The 24,936-nt window shown below is 42.0% G+C and overlaps 1 long non-coding RNA gene across 6 annotated transcripts in view; it reads left to right on the top strand.

Annotated features, from left to right (window-relative positions):
- The window catches only part of LOC144317574 (uncharacterized), a 62,335-nt gene that overhangs the window by 16,104 nt on the left and 21,295 nt on the right, over positions 1-24,936 (top strand). For 3 of the 6 annotated variants that reach the window (XR_013383581.1, XR_013383584.1, XR_013383582.1), the window contains exons 2-3: positions 2,955-3,166; positions 3,541-3,606. This is a non-coding gene — a long non-coding RNA (uncharacterized LOC144317574). Of the gene's footprint in view, positions 1-2,954; positions 3,167-3,540; positions 3,607-16,239; positions 19,274-24,936 lie in introns of those variants that run through there. The other 3 variants (XR_013383580.1, XR_013383579.1, XR_013383583.1) reach the window with 3 other exon arrangements.

The raw sequence follows: 24,936 nt of genomic DNA, 5'->3' as shown, positions 1-24,936 counted from the left end.
TCCCTGGGGACAAAGAAAAAATTCCACAAGCTACCAGCAGCAGAAGATATATATATATATATATATATAATATCAAATATATAGAATCAGAAAGACTTCAGAATTCTCAACAGGAACACTTGAAATAAGAATATAATAGAGAAATTCAAAATACTGATGAAAAAAGTAACCCCCACCTGGAACTCTATAACCAGCCCAAGTATAAGTCAACTACCATGGAATAAAAACATTTCTAGACCTGTACAGTCTCAACAAATTTCTCTCCCCATGTGCCTTTCCTCAGGGAGTTACTAGAGTATATCCTCCACAAAAAAAGAGTATGCCAAGAAAGAGAGACATTGAGTATAGGAGACACGTGCTCCAGCACCGGACAGGGTGAAAAAAGTGCCCAGAGGATAGTAAATGGTCTCAGATTGACAGCTGGATACCAGGTATAGAGGACAACCAGGCCAGATGATAGCAGAGTGCCTTAAAAGAGATGTGTTGAGAGCTGTCATCGTCAAGACTCCCACTGCTATTAATCTTCTTTCTTTCTCTTTCTTTCTTTCTTTCTTTCTTTCTTTCTTTCTTTCTTTCTTTCTTTCTTTCTTTTTCTTTCTTCCTTCCTTCCTTCCTTTCTTCTTTCTTTCTTTCTTTCTTTCTTTCTTTCTTTCTTTCTTCCTTCCTTCCTTCCTTCCTTCCTTCTTTCTTTCTTTCTTTCTTTCTTTCTTTCTTTCTTTTTTTCTTCTTTCTTTCTTTCTTTCTTTTCTCTCCTAAGTACAGAATTCCCGGGTGAGTCTGGCTGAGCCTATGATATGTTCTGACTTGCCTTAATCATTTCTGATGTGGCTACTGCTTTTCCTATTACTATAGCTTATTTTCTGATCAGCTGAGCAAGCTCTTTTCACCCCCACAGAAGTGCTCTGCTTTGATCTACTTCAGAAACTGGTAAAAGTAGGCTGTGGTAAAGCAGAAAATCCAGAGCAATCCATTCTGGACCATATTTCTTTTGGATACCCAGTGCCTGGCCCCACTATAACCCTACCAGATGTCCACCTCTGCTTTCCCAAGACCCATCCATGACCTTATCCACCTGCTTCCCCAGAAGAGGAAACTGAAACCAGACTGGCCCAAGGACTGTTTAGCTTATCTCTCTCCTGGATGACTTCCAACATTGCCCTTTCATTCTTAGCTAGATTTATGCTTCCACAGAATGCTCATTGTTTAGAAAAAAATACCTAGGTAGTTAACCTATCAAGAAAATCAAGAGAAAAAAAAAGAAAATCAAGAGAATGATTAGCACAAAATTCAAGATAGTGCTTACCTCTGGGGAAGAAGTTGGAGGTTTTATTTAGTAAAGGACATTTGAAGACTTCTGAGGTACTGGTTAATGTCCTGTTAATTTTTGTGGTAAGCACACAGATATCAAATATACTATATTTTCAACTCTGCATGTATCTACAACTCCATACATATGGAAGAGTATTTTATTTTATTTTTTGTTTTATTTTTTAAAGGCTTTATTTATTCATGAGAGACACAGAGAGAGAAGCGAGACAGGCAGAGGGAGAAGTAGGTTCCCTATGGGGAGCCCTATGCGGGACTCCATCCCAGGACCCCAGGATCATGACCCAAGCCCAAAGCAGACACTCAACCACTGAGCCACCCAGGCATCTCTATAATATACTTTCCAATAAAAATTTGCATACCAAGCAAAGCTACCCTATGGAGTAATGAAATCATAGTTCATAGGTACTCTCTGGGTCTTGAACAGAGAGTACTATGAAGAGGAATACAAGGTTCTCCCTCTCTCAGAGCCCTAATCAAGAGGCTGTGAGAATAACAAAATAAACAACCAGCAGCACAATGCTGAGGTTTTTCAGGCCAGTTTAATAAATTGGTTTCACAGCACTTGGAATCCTGTTGTAATATCCTGGATTCCATGAAAGACAGCTCTGCATAGGAAAGCAATCCAGAACCACCTCTTAAGCCTTTAATGAGAGAGTAGGAGGTAGGAGGCTGTGTATTTTTCTTTTGCCCCTCCTGACCCATTCTCTGCCCTGTCCACCTTGCTTTATGCCCAAGAGGCTGACTTCTATGGACTACAGCACCCAGGTGCCTCTGTTCTTTGGCCCTTAGCAGGTTCTGCCAATGGGAGCACCATCAAGAGAACAGAAAGCAGGAAAGAGAGAGGTCAAGGGGAATTCTTCCCCTCTCTCTCCCTGCCTCACCATCCCTTACTCTTTCCTTAATTCCACAAACACCCCTTTGAAGAGTCCCATATGAAATTTTCTTCAGTCAAACCATTTTGAGTATCTGTTTCGTTTCTTCTGGGGACACTGACTGATACTCTATTTTAATATCATTTACTTGTCCTTACTGAGTGGTACATTTTCATGGTAATGTGGGTTGTGAGGACCCCAAAGCAGCTGTTTGTTTGTTTGTTTTTTCTTTAAAAGCAACCTTATCCAAGGCAAGATGCACATAGGAAAACATTGCTCTCCAATGGGGCGGGAGGGGATGGGGGGCAGTGTCCACAACCGTGGCTTTTTGCAGAAAGGTTATATGTTAGTTTATTATTTTTTTAATTTTTATTTATTTATGATAGTCACACAGAGAGAGAGAGAGGCAGAGACATAGGCAGAGGGAGAAGCAGGCTCCCTGCACCGGGAGCCCGACGTGGGATTCGATCCGGGGTCTCCAGGATCGCGCCCTGGGCCAAAGGCAGGCGCCAAACCGCTGCGCCACCCAGAGATCCCTATATGTTGGTTTATTATTCGGTGAATATTACTGCTAGCTAAGTGTAGAAAGGCTTAGCAGAATTTGCACCTGGCTTGCGGAATTTTTATTCCCTTTCCAAATCCATCCCAGAAAAAAAGGAAGCCTTCCATGCAGGCACTTGGCAGGGATGCAGCTCTCACCAGCATCCTCGCGTTGCTCTAAGTGAGGACTTTTTTTTTTTTTTTCCTCCACAGAGTGAGTCAGATGCTGACAGACTCCTAGCATCTCTCATCGTCTTCCTGTTGCCCCTTCCCCTCTGAAGATCAAAGCTCACCTCAGGAGAACTTCCAGAGAGAAGAAATAGCCAGCGGAACCCCCGGGCCAGGCAGGAAAACCAAGTAAACAAGTGATTGACGCACTTGGTAGACAAGCTGGAGGGGCCCCCACGCAGTCTTCTCTCCTGGGGGTGAGCGTGAGCAGGGGAAGCTGAGGAAGTGGTCCAGGATGGGGGCGGAGCCCCGGAGGGCTTGGGTAACAGCTCATTGTTCCTCTGGGTTCCCAGGGAATAAGGCAGGCCTCCAGCAAAACAAACGTGCGAGGAGGACAGACTATTTGTGTTGTTCAACACGGAAAGAAGGGAAGTGACTAGCGGGAGGGAGCAAGGGTTTAAGTGCCTGATCCCGGGCCCCCTGGGACACAAGAGGAAGGAGGAGAGGGGCTTGGACAGAAGGACCCAGTGCTGGGTGTTACAAACTCAGAGTCTGGAGGTCGGCAGCCCTGGATTCAAGTCCTAGGGCCTCCACTTCTGGAGTGACTTGGCCCTCTTATTGAATTTCTCAGGTTTTACTCTCCCTGAAATAGGAATGATACTTCTTACCCATAAGTTTTCCTGGAAGACGTACTAAGGTAAAGTGTCTGACATGTAGAAAGTTCTTGTTAGGAGATGCATGGTGGGAGGCACCTGGGTGGCCCAGTGGGTTTAGCATCTGCCTGCGGCTCAGGTCATGATCCCAGGGTCCTGGGTTCCAGCCCACATTGGGCTCCCTGCTCAGTGGGGAGTCTGCTTTTCCTTCTCCCTTTGCCCTTACCCGTGCTTGTGCTCTCTCTCTCTCTGTCAAATAAATAATTAAAAAAAAGAAAAAGAAAAAAAGGAGATGCATCAGTGAGGAACGGGAATGTGGGAAAGAGGCACTGTGCCTCTGCATCATCAAGTACCCAGGGTTTAGTCAAGGCTCCGGCACAAATTTATTGTGTGAACTTGGGCACATGACTCCCCATCTCCGGTGCCAAGTTTTGCCTCCCTGGAATGAGGGTGCTGAGCAAAGTCTCCGAGGTTTGTTCTAGTGCCAAAATCTGGGGTTCTAAAGAACGCTAGCTAAGGTGTGGCTAGGAAAATTCTCTGACTTGAAAACAAAAATAATGCAGAAGCAGCCACATGAGGTGTCTGTCCCCATCACCCTGGTATCCTTGGGAATTTTACTCCTATTAACGCGATGCTGCCCTTTCTCAAATCACTGCCAAATCCATTGGTTTAAAATTATCTGCAGAGCCAGTTGTCGGGGCCAAATGAGAAAGTCATCTTTCTCTCTAGTAGTCTCTTTTCTCTTTGTGTTCCTTTCATCCATCTGTACTCACCTTCACTCTGCCATTCCCTCCCCATCCCAATTACCCACTTTATCATTTCTTCCACTAAATAAATTCACAGCTCACTTAATCCACTGAACTATAGGGCCCTGTAGAGGTGGAACCTAAGTATTTCTTCTGTGGCTTTCCCTTTACTTTCACACAAAAAACTTCTGACACTTCTGGTCACTAAATGTGTGGGGTTTCTCTGTGACACCTGGTCGGCAATTCTCTGTGACTGGGTGTTCTACAATTAAACTCAATTCTGACACTCTCTCCAGGTAAAGTCCGGTCCCTGACCATCCCAGAGGCAGTGTCCGATCCCACAGGTTAAGGGCTTTGTCCCACGAGACTTTCCTCCACTTTAGATGCCAATCCCAAGTAGTGGGTGCCAGGTTACCCACAACTTCTGTCTGCCTTGGCTATAGATCAGAGGTTCTCATTACCTTCCTCCTTGGGTTGGCTGAATTTGCTAGAACAACTCACAGAACTCAGGGAGACACTTCCTTACGTTTAGTCATTTATTAAAGCGTATGATAAAGGATACGGATGAACAGCCAGCTGAAGTGGTGAATAGGGTGAGGTTGGGAGGGTCCCAAGCATGAGAACTTCCATTTTTGTGGAGTTGGGGTGCATCACTCAGCTGGTACACGGATGTTTCCACCTACCTGGAAGCTCCCTGAACCCATATTACTGGGATTTTATGAAGATTTTCTCACATATGCATGACTAAATTATTGACTCCTTTTCTAATCCCCTCCCCTCTCCAGAGAAGTGGGAAGGGGCTGCTGAAAATGCCAAGATTCCAATTATGGCTTGGTCTTTCTGGTGACCAGGCCCCAACCAGGAGCCCTCCAGGACCCTGCCCAGAGTCACTTCATTAGAACAAAAGATGCTTGCTAGTGCTCTTATCATTTAGGAATTTGCAAAGGCTTTAGGAGCCTGCATGAGGAACTGAGGACCAAGAACAGATATTCATTATATATATCATGATATGTATAGGCTCTCGCAATATCATAGGCTCCAAATGATTTTCTTCCATTTCCAAAAATGAAATATACTTTCAGAGGTAAACATTTGCTACCATGAAGGACATTTGAGGGATTTGCTCTGATTTTGAATATTTCTCTTTTAGACTATGCACCACATTTGCCTGCGTGTATGTGTGTGTGTGTGTGTGTGTACATTTGGTGTTTAATAAAATCCTCAACCCCTGTGAGACCAGCAGATAGTAGACCTACCGCCAGTGCAGTGATGCTGAATGGGTACCTAGCTTCAGAAAGCCAGGGCTCAGGATGATACCCAGAGACAGACGCTGAAGGCAGAGGCACACTCTGGAGCCGGCTTGGCCTGGCCTTGGGGCTCAGGGCAGCCCACTCTGGCTGGGTGACCTCTGTCAACCATATCGTCCTTTGAAGTTTCCATTTATTTATCAGGAAAATAGGAGAATGAACACAAGCCTCACAACATTCTTCTGAGGATCTTAAGGACGAGTTTTATGAATGAGCAAGGAGGCACAAGTGAGCAGAACATTAGTTCAACGTTGCGCACATTACACCAGACCACATGCATCAGGGAGAGCTAGAGAGGAAGGACAGACAGTAGGCTTCACTCTGTCCAGTGTAGCCTCTGGAAAGAACAGTGCTCTCCCCAGTGCAGCCTGGTCACCACCCCCCTCCTTTCCAGTTGGAAGACAGGTGCTTTGTTCTCTCCTTCTCCCCCAAGGAAGTCATTTCTCAGCCTCTGGCCTCAAGCAGCCCTTTCAAACATGTTTATGAATGCCTTCACCTGAAGTCACTTAATTGGTTTATCAGCCCTGGCCCTGGAAACATTTCCTTACAATGAGCAGTGACATTTACAGCTTCAAGAAGTGCAAGGGAAACATTTTTCTTGCTGACTCTTCTCGCTGGCTAATGAAGCTGTCATTATCATCTTCCAAAGGTGGACCCTGTCTGTCAGAAATGTGCCGTTAACTTCCCACAGGAGAAACACTGTAAATGTCACAAACCTAATAGTATTTATCTGAAGCGCATCATATCAGCTGCTTGAAAACGTAAAACAAAAGTCATGTTTCTTCCCGTTCTGCAGCCAGGGCCAGCTGGGCATGCGACCCTGGCAGCCACACGGAGTCCTGTGCTCACAAGGGCTCTGCTCTTGGCTTGAGAGTGTGCAGTGAAAACTGGCATTACCACAGTTTAAGGAAGAACAATAAAATTCATGCTAATACTTGAAGACGTTCATTTTTCTTTACTTAGGAGGACTTTACATAGCAAATAAATAACATCATGACCAGCTGAGAGACCCCAAAAGAAAGGAAAAAATCTATTTTTTGTGTATCTAATAACATTTTTTTCCTTGCCTTTTGAATGAGGAACCCTGCACTTTCATTTTGCAAATTATCTAGCCAGCTTTGTCGGGTCATGTAAAAACAGCAGATGTTTTGATTTTAAGAATAGAAAATAAAAATAAACACGAGTCACAGGTACCTTGACATAAACTCACCTAATGACAACCACTTTAAGTGAGTTTTCTCTTCGCAGTTTGTAGTCTAGTCACTGTATGTATGTGTTTATTCTTGCTTACGCTAAAAAGCTGTCTACTGCTGGACACACGAATATCTCTCTGATTAGTTGCATGGTATTTTGTCTGGGGTTGGATGTGGAATACCTCCTAGGTAACGATTGTATCTATGAACCCTTGAAAACAAGACTCTTCTTTCTTCCTACTTGTCTTTTAATGGCTCTCTCTCCCATCAGTCACAATGGCTTATTAAAGACAGAGAAGTCCTACAGCAAAAACAAAAAACAAAACAGAACAAAACCCCAGACAAAACATCCAACCTACTTCACTTCCATTAACCTGGAATTTTGGAAACTTCTTAGTTATCAAACTGGTTTTGATATAGCACCTCTGATCCTTCTCCCATAGTTAGCAATACAGCACAGTGTTTACAAATCTACTCTGGGCTCAGACTCTCCAGATTTGACTCATGCTTTCACCAGTGTCCTGGAGGAAATCTCTTAATCTTTCTAAACATCAGTTTTTTTCCTAAGTAAAATGGGGCTAATAATCCTCATAGGATTGTCGTGTGGATTTAAAGAACATCATATGTGAACTATAAACAATAGGCACTTGATAAAGGTAAAAGCTACTGTTATTTAAAAAGCTTAAGGAAGTGCTTCCCTGCAAAGCCATTCCTGCCCTCTGCAGTCATACCCAGTCTGTCTTCTGCCTACCAGTGTGTCTGAGGTTCTTACTGGCAGCATTTTATAAATCGCTCATATCCCCCTCCTGGGCTGTAGTGGGGAGCGGGGCAGGGGAGGATACAAGGCTGCTGTTGCTATCCCATGATGAAGAGTTTATGGTCTGCGTGCTCCTTTGGGAAATGTGATTTTTGTTTTTGTTTTTAAGGAGCTATTTCTTTAAATGCACCCAAGTGTTTCTAGCTATAAATATTACAATGCAATAAAGTCTGGCTGCTGAGAGACAGATGCCCAAGCTCGGGTCTGTGCAACATCCAGAGGCAGAACATGATGCTCATGGAAGATTCCGGTTAGCAGAACTGTCTGTCCTACACCGAGGTCTTAATGCAAAGCAAGAGCACCAGTGCAGTTAGTAAAATGGCCTGTGGCAGGGCTGATGCTCTCTCTCCTTGTATCATTATGAAAGCTGTACTCATGCGGCTCTGTCTCTCTCTGACAGAGCCTGCTGAGGAGAACCCAAGGACTCTTCCTAGACTAGAGCCTTCCTGATGCAGACGGGACAGGATCATGAGGTGGCCTTCAGTGAAGTCTTCTGTTAGCACTCAGGATTTAGTGTGGGAAACGGAAACTACTCTTCGTTTTTCAAACCCAAAGTAACTAGACTTAATATAAGCAAATAGGTGCCTACAGGAGGAAAAATAGTAAGGGACCACTTGAAGGCTAAGGGTTCAAGGTCATACCTCCACAGCAGCAGCCAGAGGTCAGGAAACTGCTGTTTCTGCCACTGCTGTCACTGTGATGTGAACCACAAACCTGGTGACCAGGAATTTGAACTTGGCTTCTGGCAGCTGCAAGCACATCTGTCCAATCTTGCTTATTTCCTCCTTCTAAATCTTGCCTGAGTTTATCTCAGCCTAAAATCTCTAGCTGCAAGGGAGTCTGACCTTTGAAACTTCCAGCCCTTGTAATACAGACAGGTGGGGGACATGGAAGAGAGTGGGCTGATTCTGGAAGACCATATCAGGCACATCTTCTAGACAAAACAAGAATAGCTTTCATTTAGCAAGTGCCTGTGATTTGCCAGATGCTATGTTATGTGGTTTATATACTTATCCAATTCGATTTTCACAAAGGTCTTCTGAGGGAGTTTGTAATAATGATGTCATTTTACAGCTGAGAAAACTGAGGATCCATGAGATCGAATAGATTACTCCTGACAGTCTCATGTTTTTAGACTTTCCCCAGCTCTCTCAGTGCTTGGGAGAGCTCCAGACTCCATGGGGGGAAAATGTCCATGCATTCTGGGACATCTCAGATGGAGAGGAAGCAATGGTCTGTCTCAATATGTAGACTCAAGTTATGAGGGGATTGCTATATCTGTCCACCTGTCATTCTTCAAACATTTATTGACTACCTGTTAAGGATCAGAGACTGTGTCGGGGCTAGTGAAGACGAAAAAAAAAAAAAAGGATGCAAAAAAACCATCATAACTGTATGGTCCCTGACTTCCAGCTGGAAGATGAGAGCCTCAAGTAGATTAGATGTGTCCCTGTTCTGGAAGTCACCTAAAAGCAACAAAGAGATACAAGAAACAAATTCTGACTCTATCTCTGTTCAAACCATAAGAAAGTCAAAACTCTCAGTAGAAGGAAAGAACATCGGGGATCCCTGGGTGGCGCAGCGGTCTGGCGCCTGCCTTTGGCCCAGGGCGCGATCCTGGAGACCCGGGATCGAATCCCACGTCGGGCTCCCGGTGCATGGAGCCTGCTTCTCCTCTGCCTGTGTCTCTGCCTCATTCTCTCTCTCTCTGTGACTATCACAAATAAATAAAAATTAAAAAAAAAATAGAAGGAAAGAACATCAACAGATGTGTAAATAGATCAGGGGAAAGGGAGGGAAGGGCAGAGAAGGTGGAGGCTGCAGATTTTGAGAGTTTGCCAAGCACACTTACCTGAGGTGAGGGGCACACCTGAAGCGTTAGCACCTCAATCCTCTGCTTAGAAGAGTGAGAAATGGGAGCCCAAACCAGGAACCAGAGTTTCCCTCCATCTAGCTTGGTTCTGAGGAAGGAAGAAGGGGAAACTCTCAGTGTGACAGTGGGGAGAGGAGAGGTTTTCCTCAGCATCATGCCACTGGCTGGATGTACCTACTGTGTGAAGAGAAGTAGAAACCAAACTTCCATCCCTGGCTTATAGGGAAAATTCCTATTGATTTGGAACCTAGCTTCCTGGATGAACTCTTGCAAGTACCAGATGGAGAAGAAACACTCCTCCTTCAGTTTATCCATCCAAAAGTCTATATAACAGTGACTTCTGCTTCTGAACAAGATGGAATCATAAGGACTAGATTTACCCTCTGCCTGAAGAAAGAAAAAGAAAAATCTAAAAGAGGAGACAAAATATTTGAAGCAAAGATGTTGAAAATATTGGATATCATACAGTGGCACTCATTATTTCCAAGAAATGGGAAATTCACAAGATGAAGCCCACAATTGCCCCAGGTTACTACTTAGAGATTTTAGGTCATGGCCCAAAGAGGGAAAACCTAGTCAGAGCTGGTGGTTGCTCAGTTCAGTAAGGAGCTGGAAGGCCTGAGAGGCTAAGGTAACTAGAGTTTTCAGAAAAGAATACAAGAGAGAGAAAGAGAGAATGAGAGCTTGCTCCTGAGATATACTGAAGATATACTGATATACTGAAGATATACTGAAGATATACCCTTAGTCTTCAGCTATATTCTGATAAGTGCATGTAAACTACTTGAGGGGTTTGGGGGTGGTGTGGGTGGGGGTTGAGGAGGATGGGGAATGAACCAGCTAAAGGATTAGAGGAAAGATTCTCACCTAAGATCAGGCAAGGTTGTTTGCCCTCACCACCTCTACTGAAATATGCAACAACATGGATATCTCAATAATTATACTGAGTTAGAACAGCCAAGAAGAATATATACTGTATGATACCATTTGTGTACAATTTTAGAAAATGCAAACTAATCTAAAGTGACACCAGATCAGTGGTGCATGAGAATGGGGAAAGGTTGGGAAAAGACAGGGAGGGATTCTCAAGGGTACTGGAAAATTTGGGGGGTGATAAATATGCTCATTCTTTGTGAAAATGGTTTCACAGGTATATATAGATGTTAAAATGTATCAAATTGTACACTTAAATATGTGTGGTTTCTTGTATATAATCACACCAAAAGAAAAATAAGACAAAGAAAAAAAAAGAAAAGTCAAGGAAATACAACATACTAAAAATGATGGCCCTTGAAGGGAAAAAACCCAGAAATCATGAATATAACAAATATTTAAGAGTACAATTGATCAAAACTTCCCAGAAATCAAAAAAGACTTGTATTTAGCTATTGAAAAGGGACAGCTTCAGGACACCAGGGTGGTTCAGTGGTTGAGCATCTGCCTTCAGCTCAGGTGTGATCCCAGGATCCTGGGATTGAGTCCCACATCAGGTTCTCCATGGAGAGCCTGCTTCTCCCTCTGCCTATGTCTCTACCCACCCCCTCTGTGTGTGTGTGTGTGTGTGTGTGTGTGTGTCTCATGAATAAATAAAATATTTTAAAAAAAAACAATGATTTTTATCATTAGGATATATCCTAGTTGCAACAGGGGACCCTTGTAAATTGTCATATGCTAATAAAATGTCCTAGGTGGTAAAAAAAAAAAAAAAATCTATCCTAGTGACATTATGAACTTCAGAAATAAAGATTCTTTGGGGCAATCAAATTAAAAAACAAAAACAAAAAACGAGATTAAGGGCACCTGGGTGGCTCAGTCTGTTAAGTGTCAACTCCTGATTTCAGCTCAGGTCATGATCTAAAGGTTGTGAGATCAAGCTCCATGTTGGGCTCCTTGCTGGATGTGGAGCTTGCTTGAGATTCTCTCTCAACCTCTCCATCTGTACCTCTCCCTGTTCATTCTCTCTCTCGCTCTCTCTCTCTCTTTCTCTAGCTCTCTAAACAAAACAAATTAAAAAACCCAAGATTAGTGACTTGCTGACTTCAGACCTAAGTCAATACTCATTGCTAGAAGATAATAGAACAAATCCTAACAATCTTTCAAAGGAAAGAAAGTGTGATCTAAAATTTTTATTTAAAAATTTCCTGTAGGGAATCCCTGGGTGGCTCAGCGGTTTAGCGCCTGCCTTTGGCCCGGGGAGTGATCCTGGAGTCCCGGGATCGAGTCCCACATCGGGCTCCCTGCATGGAGCCTGCTTCTCCCTCTGCCTGTGTCTCTGTCTCTCTCTCTATGTGTCTTTCATGAATGGATAAATAAAATCTTTAAAAAATAAAAAAATAAAAATAAAAAAATAAAAATTTCCTGTAAAATCATAATGAAATTATTTTTATTTAAAAGATAAAAAATTAAATATTTTATGAACATGCAAGAATTTAGGAAAGATTGGTCTTAGCAACTCTTCCTGAAGAAACTACTAGAGGACCAACTTAACCCAGATACCATTCAGAATGGAAGAATAAAAAGGAATTATATGAGGAGCATTGCCCAGGAGAGGAGTCCATTGTTAGAATGGAAATGACTAAAAAATATATAAATATGTTAGAAGGGTCTGGGAACTTAATTGTACATGAACTTGGACAGTCAGTGCCTCAGAATATGGCCAAGAATAAATGCAGAAAAGCAACCATGTCTGAGAGCTACAGAGATGATGAAACCTACTTTGTTTCGCCAAGAGTGGCCAAGTGGCCCTTCCATTGGAGGAATCGAGGCCAGGCTGGATTTTTATCATGTACCCTTGGAACACAGAATTTTTACTGCCTTCTTGAGAGTGGTACATTTGCCCATTTCTTTGGGGAAGAACACTCATTTCTTTAAAGAGTAGAAGATATCAACTGATCAAATAACAGATGGCACAGTATTTTTCAGTCATCTTGGCAGAATTAAAAGAAATGATTGAAAAATTGTCCCATTCATTTTTGGTACAAACAGGGAAATTTTCACAGAGGTCATAGTTTAGATTTTGGAATTACTGTTAATTTTCTGAAATGTGAACACGGTCTTATTTACAGGAAGTTTACACTGAAATATTTTAAGATAGAATGTCCTATCTGTGATATCTGTGATTCCAGATGATTCAGGAAAAAAAAGTATATATCATACATAAAAAGAAAATATGGCAAAATGTTAACAATCAGTGAATCCTGGTGAGGAGTACATGCGATGTTCATCACACTAATCTTTCGATTTTTCTGTAGGAGTGAAATTTCCAAAACAAAAGGTTTTCCAATTAAGAACAGAATATCAACACAGCAAAGATTATCTTTCAGGGAAATCAAGACCTAAAAAAGCATCTCCCTAAGGAAGTATCTGGGCTTAAAGATATAATCAGATGACCTGAAGAAATAATTCAGATGCGCAGGAAATGTGCTTGCTGCTTAGAGGACTGAAAAGAGCAAAATATGAAGAATTCACTGGAAAGCTGGCACTCTGTGGGAAGGTCACACATTTTTACCAGTGATTTTAGAAAACTTCCAGAGAGTGAAAAGAAAGCCTAATAAAGATAAGCTGAGCAAGGTGAGGATTCAGTTCAAGAGAATAAAATCTCAGGCTGAAGCAGCATGGAACTTTTAGGGAGAAGATTGGAATGAATGAAATACTGAGCTCTGTAAATGAATCAAATTGTATCAGAATCTCAGAAAGTCCCCAAAGAAGCTCTACTGCACCAAGAGGATGAAACTCCCATTCTGAAAAATGACACTGGGAGGCTGAAACAGCTGATGGCCCCGGGTGAGAAGAGAGTCAAAGGAGATAGGCAGGAGCTATCCCTCATCAAAAGGAAGAATGGTTAACAATAGAGTCCATTTCCAATCCAAACGGAGTCACATGATGTCAACTGGGCATAGGCTGGAAGCACAGAGAAGCTGGACACTGACCCTAGGACGCAGCATTCCATCAAAGCTCACCTGGGTGGGCAGCCGGGTGGCTCAGTGGTTTAGCACCACCTTCAGCCCAGAGCGTGATCCTGGAGACCGGGGATCGAGTCCCTCATAGGGCTCCCTGTGTGGAACCTGCTTCTCCCTCTGCCTTTGCCTCTGCCTCTGTGTGTGTGTGTGTGTGTGTCTGTCTGTCTGTCTGTCTGTCATGAATAAATAAATAAAATCTTTAAAAAAAAAAAAAAGCTCACCTGGGAAATGGATGCACAGTCTTGCAGCCAAAGCCCAAATGCTTAATAACCCGGGCTGGTGGAGAGGCGTGGCCCCGCAGGGACATGACGGAGAGGGAGAGCAGGTGTTCTCAGCCTCAGAGGAAGTAAAAGTTTATACGCTGAGAATTTAGGAGCAGGAGGATGAATTGAGGGGGAGGAGGGAATGAGATGTAATAAAACCTAAATTGTTCTTTTTTTGATCAGAAAGTCTGTGACAGCAGGTGCACTGCTGGTGCTCTGTAGAAAGAGCTTTTGCTAGAGGGAAAGGCAAGCTGCTTGCTGGGGACAGAAACCAATACAAGTAAAACCAAGGCACCAGGGCCTCCAACACATGTGACTCTAACTCCAGGAAGACATGATCATCAAGTCCTCCTACAGAGAGATCCTCTGAATTCCAGAACCGGAGGTGTCCTCTATCCAGGGCCAACTACATTATTTGTTGCCTTCATGCAAAATGAAATTTCAGATCCCTTGATCAAAAGGCATTTTTCAATGGGAAAATGCCATTAGAGGTACTAAAACACATGCTCTTTCTTTTCTTCTGAGGTCTCTTGATGTGGCCTGGTGTTTGTCATTTGTTTTTTAACATCAATCTAAGTAAAGAAACATTAGATTTTTTTCATTAGTGTGGATTTTATCATTCATCTTTATATTACCCTATGGCACTTTTACATGCAAAAAGAAGAGCCTTTACAACGTATGCAGAGTCACCAGAACTACACAGTTCTCATTTTATAGCTTATACATGTGTATGTGTTTAGTTCTTATCAGAATAGTGGAAAGATTGCACAAAAATAACTAAACTTGGGACACCTGGGTGGTTCAGTGGTTGAGCGTCTGCCTTCGGCTCAATTCATGATCCCAGGGTCCTGGGGTTGAGTCTCACATCGGGCTCCCTGTAGGGAGCCTGCTTCTCCCTCTGTCCATGTCTCTGCCTCTCTCTGTGTTTCTCATGAACAAATAAATAAAATCTTTAAAAAAAACTAATTAAACTTTTAAATTTCATTCTACCAACCTACCTTTGACTTACTGAGGAGTAAGAAGAACTGAAAGAAACCCTTTTTACCGTTTCTTTGCCATCCCTTCTGTGTCATCGTTTTAGGTGTCCAGTGGTTGGCAAATATAGAGAAGTTGCATAAGCAAAAAAGATACAGCAGAGTTCCTTGGTCATTCATGTTTCTTAGACCATCACCATCTTCTTTCTGTGTTCAAAGCAAGTTCTGACTCTAATGGAAAACATAGCCTCTCCGGGATGTCAGCAGCTCTGCTCAGTCCTCAAGCACCGCTTGCCTTGTACTTGTTTACCCCCTTGCCTCATTCAATTTCCACAGATTGTGGGTCCACCAGAAGTCTGTGTTTATGAAGCCAAAACAAGTTCAAAGAGGAAATTATTAAGAATTTCAAGATGGCAGCTGGAGAACATTAAACCAAGCATGGGGCCTGTCTAAGCTGCATGCCCACAAAGGCAGCCCTGACTCTTACCTCCCAAAGTATGATTTGCTTTCTGGGGGAATCCTTTGATCTTTAAGATCTGGATCTAGAAGGGAACTTGTGGCTGTCAACCAGTTTCTACCCAGTTCTAGAAGCTTCTCTCCTGAACCATGATGGATGACATAATTGATGCTGTCCCAGGAGTGCCAGTGTGATCTTGCCAATAAGAGGATGCCACCACCCTGGGCAACTTGACCACCTCCTAACCTGCGGCCATCCACCTTAGGGACCTCCACCCATTTTCCTTGTCAGATTCCCAGTGGGCCTGCTCTTCCAGACCAGGAGAAGAGTCCCTAGACTCTCACCAGGAATAAAAGTCCTTCGAGCACTTCATGGAAATCCATCACCTAGGTCCTTAGTTTCTTGGTGTAAAATCATACATTATTTCTGGTTCCCACTTACCACTCATCTTCTCACTGCCATCCAAGGGGTGGCCTCCACGTTTTAGCATAAGCACTGCCCACACATACACTTGCCTTCAGGGTCACATACAGAAAAATCCAAGGCTTCTCTTGGTCTTTCAGCTTGAGTCAGTGAAAGGAATTTTTGGAACATTTCATATTTCAGAATAAAATATGTATTTGCTTTGAATACTGGACTTGTGCTTTCCATTTTAAAAGTTCTTTTCGTTTGTGCCTTAACCTGACCAAAAAAGTCATCCCTGAGCTTTGTAGTTGGGAAGAAAAAAATTGTACTTATTCAAATAAAGATCACCTCTTAAGCATTATCCTGCTACCTGTTTTAGTTATAGCTCTTCTAGTTTGGGTAATTGATAAATGTTTTTAAATGTTATGAAAATGTAATGTATTTAAATAATTGTGTTTTCCAAATTCCAACAAACTGGTCCCATCCTAACAGTAGCAGATGAAGAAAGGCTAGAGCCAAGCCTCACATAAGGGATGGTTTGACTGTTGGCTCCTCTAAGGATCCCTCCCCCCACTTGGTCTACCCCACAACTGAAATCTCCCTTCTCTGAGCTCCCCTGGCTCCTTTATTTTTCCATCTGTTCACCCTCTGCCTAACACTGAACTATTGATTTTCTTTTTCAGAGAATATCCTTTATTTAGAGTATTTGGCCCAGAGTTTTTCAAAATGTGTCCAGAGACCATACTATTCAGCCATAGAAAGAAAGAAAGAAAGAAAGAAAGAAAGAAAGAAAGAAAGAAAGAAAGAAATCTTGATGTGGATGGAACTCGAGGGTATTATGTTGAGCGAAATCAGAGAAAGACAATTATCCCATGATCTCACTTATATGTGGAATTTAAGAAACAAAACAGAGGATCATAGAAGAAGAGAGGAAAAAATAAAATGATGAAATCAGAGAGAGAGATAAACCATGGAGATTCTTAACCATAGGAAACAAACTGAGGGTCACTGGAGGGGAGGGGTGTGGGGGGATGGTCTAACTGGGTGATGGGCATTAAGGAGGACACATGATCTAATGAGCACTGGGTATTATATAAGACTGATAAATTGCTGACCACTACCTCTGAAACCAATAATATACTATATGTTAATTGAATTTAAACAAAAATTTTAAAAAATGTGTCCAGAGACCTTAACATCAGAACTCCCTTAGGGGTGGGGGTAAGAGGCTGTTAGAATATAGACTCCAGCCTCCTTTGCAGACATTTGAAAGCAGAATCTCTGGGAATCTCAGGAATCTTCAGCTTTAACAAGTTCCCTAGAAAATTCTAACGCCTACTGACCTAATGCCACCATCCGTTTTATATTTGAGGAAATTGAGGCCCTGGGGCCATCCAAGTCAGAAAGCAGTGAAGTGAGGAGGACTAAGATCTAGGTCTTTTCTCTTTCAGCCCATCCTGAGTCTTTACACCAGGATGCCCAGTTCCCCCAGTTTCTTAATATACAACCTGCACCTCAATCATCTGGTAAACTCCTAAATGACAAGTACTATATGAATCAAACTGGGTACCCAGCCCAGGGCTGATGTGACATAGTGAATTGCTAGTTCAGCAAGTAGACCAATGTAGGAGGAAATGAATGACTCCCTACAGTAAGGGTTTAAAGTTTCCCACCTCACTTTAAGTTCACTCTTAGATGTGTTTTGTTTTGTTTTGTTTTGTTTTGTTTTGTTTTGCTAGCCACTGCAAATCCTCTTTGGCAGAGGGCTGGGTTTGAAAGAGAAAATAAATCAGACAAATGAAAGCAAAAGGTTCCAGTGGAATGGACGCCCCCTGGCCTGCTTGCTCTAATACCCAGGCTGGAGCTTCCAGAAGAATGAATACCTCAGCAGAGCTCTCTCTCACTTCCTGCCTCAGCATGCCACCTACACCCTCCATGCTTTAATGCTTGGCTGTGGCTCTACGCCCTCCCCAGGGACCCAAGGTCAATTTAATACAATATTTATAATTGCTTGTTGCCTCTCATTTGGGCTGTTGGTGCTTTGATTGTAAAAACACCCACCACCCCTCATGGGGTCAGGGCTAGGAAGGAGAAGTTCATCAGTCTTCAGAGCAGCAATGATATTTCATGTCAAGGTAGTGGGTGGATCAGCCCACGCCCGCTCCAACCTCTCGGAGCCGCCTGGCTGGCTGCAGGCACTGATTGTATTCAGTGCATCGATAATCACATGATGGCTGCTCTCTGGAGTGGGACCTGTGAATACCTTGACTCTCAGATGGGAGGGAAGGGATCTTTGGCAAAGGTAGAAACGTGTCCTCGAGATCCTGAGAGTATACTTCCTGGAAAAGGTCTCACCAGGCCTCCTCTCTTTTCCAGAATGGCCTAATCCCAGTTCTCCACCTGGAGACCCCTATTCTTGAAAGGCGGGGAGTGTGGAAGGGATAGATGGATGAATGGAATCACTTCAGTTAAATGTGACAAATGTCAGAGTGTCTGGAGTGAAAGGGTCCTGATAGATCTTTGAATCCAGCACCCTCATTATACAGAGGAGGGAAACAAGGCTCAGAGAGAAGATTCTGGGTTTCAAGGCTTTTATTTTTTTTAAGATTTTATTTATTTATTCATGAGAGACACACAGAGAGGCAGAGACACAGGCAGAGGGAGAAGCAGGCTCCCTGCTGGGGAGCCAGATGTGGAACTTGATCCCAGGACCCAGGGATCATGCCCTGAGCTGAAGGCAGACGCTTAACCACTGAGCCACCCAGGTGCTCCGGGTTTCAAGACTTCTGATTGGATGTCCAGAGTGTTAATATGGGCCTTCATGCTATTTAAAACCAAAACCAAAAACAAAAAACAACTGTATATGAGGGGAAGGCCTGCTTCTAGCCCACGGGATGCCTTTTTGCATGTAAGAAAAGGTATCCCTTCCTCCTCGGAGACACGACTCCGCTCCAGGGTGCATGGCTTGGCAGACAGGGTGGCAGTGCGATTTCAGGTCCTGCTGGCTTCTTGGCAGGGCACTCTTGTCCCGTGCACAATCTTTATGATTCATGCTGGTAGCTCCCGCCACAGAAATGTAGTTTGTCCCTGAGGACAGGACCTGAGCCTTATTTATCCCATAAATCCTGCCTCATCTAGACCTGTACCTGTCCCAGCATAGGAGGAAGAGAAATGTCTACAGAAGGAAGGGGAGAGGGCAATAGCAATATTTGGAACTTCACAGATGAAACTTTGTGAAGGAACAAAATAAGCAAAGCCCAAATAGCCGATCACCAGGTCTCGTACAGGAAAATAGGCAAAGTGAAATAGAGCCCAATTCGTTTGCTTAAACAATATTAAACTCTAGAGGAAAATGGAAAGATAGCCCTGCTGACATTACTGCGAGCCCTGGAAAGGGGCCAGGCAATTATATTAGGGAAAACAGATAAGTTTGCGAGTTGCCAAATAAAGAAGCAATCACAGAGATAAAAGCAGGCGCTTTCCCCAAATGGAAAACATAACTAAATCATTTGTCAACTTCCTATGCAGAGCCCAGGCACCTGATCCAGAGACAAATAAGGGGGTTGTTTTTTAAAAAGGTGTTATCTTAAATAGCCTGATTCTTTTGCCTCGAGCTAATTTGGATTAACCTATCTCCCCAGGAGGCTATAAAATTCTCCTTTTCCTTCATAAACCTTTGGAAGGGCAGATGGTCACTCATCTGCAAGTGAAGTTTGAAGTCCCCATGGTGGGGGTGGGGAATAGGGAGTTTGGGGGGTATGGGGTGGGGTGGGGTCTGAAGAGGGTGTGTCAAGAGCAGAGAGGCAAAGAAGAGGGAGATCAAATCTTTCATTATGTTCAGAAGTTCAGTAATGTCTTCTGTTTCTCTCATTCATTGAGATGATAAGCTCATGTCCTCCTTTTAATAGTCAGTGTGCCCTGTGTCACCCCAGAGCTGGGATTTTGTAACCTTTTCAGAGTCACAGATCCTTTTGAAAGTCTGGTCAAAGGTTAAGGATCCCCACCTCAGAAAAGATGCACATATGCATATGTCCATGCACTTTGACAAACAATTTCAAAGAATTTATATATTTCCTCAGATCCTAATTTAAAAACACCTGTCTTAGAGCCTGGAATGAAAGTCATTTTGGAGAGGGCCCTGAAAGCTTAAATGATGACACCTAATGCTAGGCTTTTGCATTTTTAAAGGAGGTTTGAAGACCTCAGTTGCGTTATGAGGACCAACTTGGAAATGGCCTATCTTAGAAGCATTAGTGGGGACCCTGCTAGTTGAGACTGAGTAAGGGAACAAGTAGGGCCAGATAGGGAGAGATAGATAGGGGGCTACGGGGTCAGGCTCACCAAATATCCCAGAAGTGCTGAGGCATAATGAAACCAGAGATAAGGAAACATAACCAGACCACCTCATTTGTGTTAAACATCAGAGATGAGATATTCAAAGGAGAAGTAATCATGGTGCTGTCAATAGTGATGTCAAGATTTAAGTTCCCTGGTCAGGTTTCTGAAAAAGACTGACCATCAGAGCCCTCAGGGGCAACCCATTTGGGACCCCTCTCACTCTAGAGAGCTTTCTTTCTGTTCTCACTTTCACTTAATAAACTATCACTTCACTCTTTCATGTTCACGAGATTCATGCTTCAACTCCATGAGACAAGACAAGACAACTCCTCCTGCAATAAGACCTTGGGGGAAACGAGAGAAATTGTCAGAGAAGTGCTATCACAGTCTTTATGAGGAACACTTCAAAGTTCAAAAAGTCAGGTCTTCATGGAAATTTAGCCCATAATTTACCAATGCTGCCACAAAATGTCAGTGCTGCAGTCATATGGCTTCTCTTCCAAGTAAGCCAGCACGTGCATATTTCCCAAGTTCCAAAATCAAATAAAAAATTTTCTATTCCACTTTTTCAGTAACTTATGAACAAATATAGAGAGCCAAATACTTCCCTACCAAGTACCTACTGCTGGTTTAGGAATTGGGAGTGCAAAGATAAAGATGACACATCAGTGTTTTTACATTCCATTCTTTTTATTTCTTGTAGCAATAGTTAGGCTTCATGGGGCTAGATTTTCATTTCTGAAACTTTCAATCATTTTCCCTTTTAGAGTCAGGTAGTAAGTACATATACATCTTGCCTTTTAATGTCACAGAATCTGTGTGAGCTACACGTAGCATTTTTCCCCTCTGAACTTCCTGAACTCTGAGATAATGTAGTGTCTTTTTTCTGAATTACAAAATAAGAATTTTTTATTAAATGAGCTATTAAACAGATGAAGAAGTGTTACTGGTCACCAAGGAGTTCACTAAGCTCTCTTTATAAACTAGAGGAATTGTTCTTAGATGCCCTGACTCACATCTCTAACACACACACACACACACATACACACACCATCATTCTTTAGGCTACTGGGAGGTAGGTTGACTTCTGTAAGGAAGTTAAGTTTGACTTAACTTAATTTCCTTGAAGGAAATTTTCTGTGATTATTGCTCAAAGTATTTGTCTTCTCTGAATTCCTAAGTTTTTGTGATCTGGCATTTAGTGTAAATTACCTAGACTTCCAGCTACTTGTGTGCCTATCCTGTCCTGCAGGACAGGGATGTGTTTCCATCTGCCAGGGCATCTTTAGTAAAATGCCTAGCAAGTTACATTGGTTGAATATATAGTCAGGAGGAATATGAACAATGAGACACGAGTAGTAGGGAAGGGGGCATACTGGGAAGAATGAATAGCAAGGGCAAGGACAGCTGGGCAGGAAACTCCAAGGCCTGCATGGGAGAAGGTGACACCTCTCAGTGTAACCAGGGCAAAGGTGTCACAAGGGTGGAGGAAGACAGAAGACTGGGGGTGGGGAACAGACAGAATGAAATGACCTTGAATGTTAATCTAAAGAATCTGGATTTGGTTCAGTAAGCAAAGGGGAGCCAGGGAAGAGTTTCAAGTAAAGATTTCAGCAAAAATGCAGAAAGAACAGTGTGGGCTAAGCAAGGACCAGTGGGAATCCCCACTGCACACATTCAGCGGTGAGATCACAAGGGGACTGAACCCTCTTAAGCGACACCTTTTACAGTGACAGGGAAGGGTGGACAGAAGAGAGACAGTTAATGGAAGAATGAATTAACAGAACCTGGTGACTGCATGTGGAGCGACCAAGGAGAATGACCTGGGGCCTAAAGGGAAGTGAAGTGCCAAATTTGGGGCCAAGATTCACATTCAAAAGAGTTCCAGGGATCCCTGGGTGGCGCAGCGGTTTGGCGCCTGCCTTTGGCCCAGGGCGCGATCCTGGAGACCCGGGATCGAATCCCACGTCGGGCTCCCGGTGCATGGAGCCTGCTTCTCCCTCTGCCTCTCTCTCTCTCTCTCTCTCTCTGTGACTATCATAAATAAATAAAAATTGAAAAAAAAAAAAAAAAAAAAAAAAACAAAAGAGTTCCAAATAGGGCAGCCCTGGTGGCTCAGCGGGTTAGCGCCGCCTGCAGCCAAGGGTGTGATCCTGGAGACCCTGGATTGAGTCCCACGTCAGGCTCTCTGCGTGGAGCCTGCTTCTCCCTCTGCCTGTGTTTCTGCCTCTCTCTCTCTCTGCATCTCTATAAATAAATAAAATCTTCAAAAAAAAAACAAAAACAAAAACAAAGAGTTCCAAATATAAACTTCCAATGTTATCTCTGAATGAATTTGAATATGCAATTACAAAGACACATACAAATAAGATTATTTCTAGATATAGACAGGCTGATTTCCCAAATTATATGGAAAGATAAAGGAACTTGAGTAGCCAAAATAATTTTGAAATAGAAAGTCAAAATTGAAGAATTTGCACTACCTGATTTTAAGACATACTATACACTACACTAATTAGGACAATATATTAGGAAAAGAATAGACCTACAATTCAACAGAGGAAAAATAGTCCAGGAACAGACTCACAGAAATATAATCAGTTGATTTTTGATAAAGGTGTATAGGTAATTCAGTGGCATGTTTTCAAGAAATGGTCTTAGCGACAGCTGGATTTCCAAGTATTAAACCTCAACCTCAACCTACCTCACACCATATACAAAAATTAACTAAAGTGAATCATGGATCCAAATATAAAATGTAAAGCAATAAAATTCTTACAAGAAAACATCATAAAATCTTTATGACCTTGAGTTTTCTCAGATTTCTTACAGTGACACCAAAATGATGATTCATAAAAGAAAAATAAAATAAATTTAACTTTGCTGAACTTTAGAACTTTTACTCTGCTAAGGACACAGTAGAAAGAATGAAAATTCAAGCCACAGAGTGGGAGAAAATATTTGCCTATCATATATCTGGCAAATATATCCAGAATATATAAAGAACACTCAAAAGTCAACAATAAGAAAACAACCTTATGAAAAAAGACAAAAAATTTGAGCAGACGCTTCACCAGAAGAAGATATACAGATAGCAAACACACACATGAAAAGATGCTCAATATTCTGTCATTAAAGAAACACAAAATTAAAACCACAATTGAATATCATTTTATAACTCTTAAAATGGTCCAATTTTTTAAAATACTGAAAATATCAAGTACCAGTAAAGATGTGGAGCAACTGGAACTCTACTACATTGAAGTGGAAATGCCAAGTGGTACAGTGACTCTGGAAAATGGTTTAGCAATTTCTTACAGTCATATATACACTTACCACACAACCTAGCTATCCTATTCCTAAGTATTTAGAGAATGAAAATTTATATTCATACAAAACCTGTATTTATGGCAACACAATTCATAATCATCCAAATCGAAAATAATCCAAATGTTCTTTAACTTGTGAATAGATAAACTATGGTATATCCATGCAATGAAATATTATTCACTAACAAAAAAGAATGAACAATCGATGAATGCAACAAATTAGACAGGTCTCAAAACGCACTGTGCTCAGTTACAGAAACTAGTCCCAAATATTATATCATTTCATTTATACAACTTTTTGAAAAAGGTGATAGGGACATGTGGTAGTCTAAGCTATTCCCCACTATTACCACCACCACCAAAAAAGTACCCACATCTTAATCCCTGGAACCTGGAAATGTTAACTCATCTAGCAAAACAGTATTTTGGAAATGTGTATAAGATAAAGTTCTCTAGATGGGGTGATAAACCTGGATTATCCAAGTGGACTCTAAATGCAATCATAAGTGTCCTTATCCTTATAAGAAAGAGACAGAAAGAGATTTCACACAGGAAAAGGTGATATGAAGATGGAATAGAGAGGGAATTTTGATGATGTCAGTCTTGAAGACTGAATCAGAATGCCAGCAACCAAAGGAACAGATGGTCCCCTGGAGTCTCCAGAAGGATTGCAGTCCTGCTTATACCTTGATTTCAGTCCAGTGGATACTGATTTTGGACTTCTGCCCTTCAGAACTGTGAGATAATAAATTTCTGTTATTCCAAGTCACCAAGTATATGGTAACTTGTCATTGCAGCCACAAGAAACTAGTACAGAATAGAAAACAGATCAATGGTTTTCAGAGATTAGCATTCTTTGGGGTGTTGAAATTATTCCATATCCTGTATGTGGTGATGGTTACAAGAATGTAGATGTTAATATGATCACCTCAATAATGCAGAAAAGGCATTTGACAAAATTCAACATCTGTGATAAAAACTCCCAACAAAGTGGATATAGAGGGAATATCAATATAATACAGCCCATGTATCATGACATGGCCACAAATAACAACACACTCCACGGTGAAAAGCTAAAAACTTTCCCTCTAAGATCGGGAAGAAAACAAGGATGTCCATGCTCATCACTTCTATTCAACATGGTTTTGAAAATCCTAGCCAAAGAAATTAGGCAAAAACAAAAACAAAAACAAAAGGCATTCAAATCAAGCAGGAGAAGTAAGACTGTTGTTTTGCAAATGATAAATATAGGAAACCTCACCAAAAGTCTATTAGAATGAGTGAATTCAGTAAAGTTACAGAATACAAAATCAATATATAAAAATAGTTATGTTTATATACGTTAATAATGAACCATCAGAAAGAGAAACTAACACAATCCCACTTACAACTGCATCAAAAAGAACAAAATACCTAGAAAAAAATTTAACCAAGAAAGTGAAAGACCTGTGTGCTGAAAACTACAAAACATTAATAAAAGAAATTAAAGAAGACACAAATAAATGTAAAGATATTCCACGTACATTGATTGGAAAAATTAACACTATTAAAATGTGCATACTACTCATAGCAATGTGCAGATATAATACAATCCCAACCAAAATTGCAATGGCATTTTTTCACAGAAATAGAACAAACAATCCTAAAATTTGCATGGAACCACACATAAAAAAGACCCTGGATGGCCAAAGCAATCTTGAAAAAGAAGAACAG

Source organism: Canis aureus, chromosome 7 (genome assembly GCF_053574225.1).
Source record: "Canis aureus isolate CA01 chromosome 7, VMU_Caureus_v.1.0, whole genome shotgun sequence".
In the NCBI taxonomy this organism is placed as follows: domain Eukaryota; kingdom Metazoa; phylum Chordata; class Mammalia; order Carnivora; family Canidae; genus Canis; species Canis aureus.
Note: the sequence above shows the minus strand (reverse complement) of the source record. Positions and strands in the feature narration are given on the sequence as shown.